Consider the following 4102-nt stretch of genomic DNA (forward strand, 5'->3'; position numbering starts at 1 on the left):
AACATCGTTTAAAAGTTTACTTTGATAATTTTTCAGTTGAAAATGACTCTATTGAATTGGGTAATCCTGTATATAAAGATTGATTCTTGTTCTTACATTATTTTTGTGTGACTTTTGTTTTGCTAGTCTCTCTTACCTTGATCAAATGGCAGATAACGGTATTCCGTGACTCTTAAATCGGTTCTTTCAGTTTCCTATGATAAATGATATCTGTGTATATATTTGTTCAATTCCTTGTTTCTTCTTTTTTCTTTGCATCTTTTTTGCATTTCTCATCTACAAAATGAACACCAAACTTGAAAAATTTAAAAAGTATTTTTCCACTTTGCTTCAAAATGCAATTACAAAAATTTATCGAGCTAGGTGTGCAAGATTAAGGTTGTTAATAAACCATAGAACTCTTGAAGATATTCGCTGGCTAATTGAAGCAATGGTCTTATTATAAGGTAAGTCTTCCAAATCGTTTATTTCATACATGCTCAGGACATGTAAAAGCATTTTTGCAAAAAACATTATGCAAAACAATTGAAAGTCTATCATTGATATGCCAAATGGGCTTGTAATGCACAATGTCGTTCTTTAAAAATGATATATATATTAACCATGAAGATAAAATACAATTCATTAAGGATGTCCTGAGTAAGGATTCTTTAAATAATCTTATATTAAGTCTTAAGACACATCCTAGTAGAAATGTACATTGTGCAATTCATGATTTATAACTCTATTTTCATAAAAAAAAAATGATCAACTTAGTCATGAGAATCTGACTAAAAACGTCCATGTTTATTGGTTATTAAAAAACCTAGATGAGAAACTTATCCCCGACTGATAAAGGGCGTTTAAGTTGTTCTTGGATGTAAAATCAATGGAAGATGTGAACCATAATCATAACTACAATTTAAGCCTTAGATTGTAAGAATTTATGTCTTTTGGTTTTTATTAATAGCATATTTTTTTATTTCTTCTATTTGTTTAAAAGTGTTTTAGGTGATGTTTTTTATACTCTATCTTTCTACCTTAGAACATTGAGGACATCTCGTTTTGGTTAGGGGGAGGGTAGTAATTAAAAAAAAACTAACTACTTTTATTTTTAATAAAAACATTTAACAAAACTGTTATTACTAGAATGATAGAATAAGAGAGAATTTTATTAACTCTTGAGAAGCATCTTAGTAAATATTTTTCAATGGTTATTTGTAATATTTATAACAAAGTCTATCATATATTTTTCTTGAAATATTCAAGTTTATAAATTCTCGTATTATTATCAATTGATTCTGCTTATATACTAATTTAACCTTGAAATATTCAAGTTTATAAATTCTCATATTATTATCAATTGATTCTGCTTATATACTAATTTAACAAGTATTCGTAAACCTTTATTTTCACATACACACACACTTTAATTGCACACTGGATTATTATATTATTTATATTCTTTTATTAAAGGTAACAACTAAGGGAAAGAGATAATATCTAATTTGCAAAAAAGAAGAAGATAATATTGATGATAATAAAAACATAAATAAGTCGTAAACCTTTATTTTCACATACACACACACTTTAATTGCACACTGGATTATTATATTATTTATATTCTTTTATTAAAGGTAACAACTAAGGGAAAGAGATAATATCTAATTTGCAAAAAAGAAGAAGATAATATTGATGATAATAAAACATAAATAAGTTTGGTTTTGTAGCCTTCTTAACCTGAGAAATTAAGCCTGAATGAGTGTTTTAACACCTATTGTCGCACCCTCGCGGCGGAGCGCGGCGTTAAGGTGATACTCGATTGATTTCGGGGTCTTTTATTTTGATTTGTGGATAAAGGAGTCACCACCTAATATTTTGGTCACTAGGAATCCTAACTGGTTTTTCAGGGATTCTAAGGTAAGGGACTGATTGCGTAAATAAAAGGTATTAGCACCCTTAGTACGCCCTACCTAAGGTAAGCTGCTTGATGTTTGGTTTGCTTTATAATTTCTATGGTGTTGGTGTTCTCTAATCATATCAGTGTTTCTACATTTGATTCAAACTAAATTTATTAAGATAAAATATCAGTGTTTCTACGTTTGATTCAAACTAAATTTATTAAGATAAAAATCCAAGGAGATTTCATATGCCTTAAAAGCTCATTTTCCCCTTAATATTTCAAGAGTTTGCGACTCGTAAATCGCAAAGAGAAGGGACAAAAATTTAGAAATCTAGGGTGCTATAAAAGCCTATTTTTGCCTTAGTGTTTTATACTCTCATGGCTCGTAAACCGTGGAGTAAAAAAAAATGAAATATCTTCGATTATAATCAAGACTTCTTTCAGGGATATGTGATAAAACTCAAGGTCATGACCTTAAGACTAATTGCATAGGGGGAATGAAACTAAAAAGTTTAATCTAAAAAAATACAACAGAAAAAAAATCAAAGTCAACATGGGTTAACCTACTAACCCCGTGACTATTGATAAATGATTGAGATAGCTTTACATAATGAAAAGTGAAAAAAAATAACGAAGATTAATTTTGAAAAAAAATATTAAAAAATAAAATTGAAAATAAAAAATTTTATAAAAGGAAATAAAAGAAATAAAAATTAAAAATAAACAATTTTATAAAAGGAAATAAAAGAAATAAAAGTCAATTCGTGTCAATTATTGAAACTTATGACCTTAGTCATGAGGTTAGGACCAATCCAATATAAGGCAAAAACAAACAAAGAAAAATTTTTAAATTTTCTTTTTAAGAGATGAAATTGAAAAGAAATAAAAAAACAATAAAAAATATTAACTTGAGTCAACCCAGATTAACCTACCAAGCCAGCGACTGTGGTTATGAGACTAGGATAACCCCATAAAAATCAAATTGAAAAAATTATGAAGCCTAATTCTCAATAAACTCATTGTTGAATGATAAAATTAAAAAAAAAATATAAAAACAAGACACAATAAAATGATTTAAGTCTACCTAGGTTAACTTGTAAAAATCATAACCTAGATCAGAAAATCAAAATAATCTCATAAAAAACAAATCAAAATAAATAAAAAAACCTAATTACTAATCAACTTAATGTTGAAAGATTAAACTCAAAAAAATATAAGTTAAAAAAGAGACAAAAATAAAACTCAAGTCAAGTGGATTTATTGGCTAAACTCATGAATAACTCATAAGACTAAAATATCTCATAAAAAAAAACCCCAACAAATTTTAAAGTTCAACTTTTTAAAAACCAAATATTAAATGATAAAATTAGAGGAAAAAATATAGATTTAAAAGAAAAAAAAAGCAAAAAAAATTACTATTGCAATGAATAGTATTTTGTGAGGTGGTGCATAGTAAAAACCACACTTTTTTTTTTGTGAGGTGGCGCATTTGAGCCCTTTTTTATTTTTAATCTACACCTTAGATGGAAAATTTTTTTTGTTTTAAAAAAGAAAAAGACAACGCCTCACTTGTTTTGCCTAGATTCTAGTCATTATAGTGGCTAAAAAATCAAGCTTTATGTTTTTTTTTACCCAAAAACATTTTTTCTACCTGTTTTTGACCAAAAACACATATAAAGCACTTTAGAAACTATAATAAACTTATTTATTGCCTCAAACAATCGCCTCAAAACCCAAACTCAACCTCAAACCAAAAATCAATCCAATCTCAAATCTGCTTTTTTATGAACTTTTTAAATATAAAAACACTTGCTATAAACTCTCCTCATCAAATAAAATAATTTGAAATAAATATCCTCTATTTTGGTTGCCTAAATCGGTGTCAACGACATGTTTCTCCCCCTTCTCTCTCTATCCTCTCTCAACCATAGACCAAGAAATAAAAAAAATAAACTTTTATACCAAAATAGATTTGGAACAATTTTGAGGGACCTAAATTGTATAATTTCCATGATTGTTTAAGTTCGAGGACTAAAGTGCATCTTTTTTTAAACTTATGTTATGCCATCCGTGTTTGCTGAGTGTTTCATTTTGGTCCCCCCTCTTCCAATCCCACCATTTTATAATAATTCAAAATCAATTGCTGCTTAAATAGGACTATGTCGCCTAAAATAAAGTTTGAGGATCAAATTAAAAAATATAAAATTCTGCAAATGAGAT

Source organism: Populus euphratica, unplaced genomic scaffold (assembly GCF_000495115.2).
Source record: "Populus euphratica unplaced genomic scaffold, PopEup_1.0 scaffold317.1, whole genome shotgun sequence".
Lineage (NCBI taxonomy): Eukaryota > Viridiplantae > Streptophyta > Magnoliopsida > Malpighiales > Salicaceae > Populus > Populus euphratica.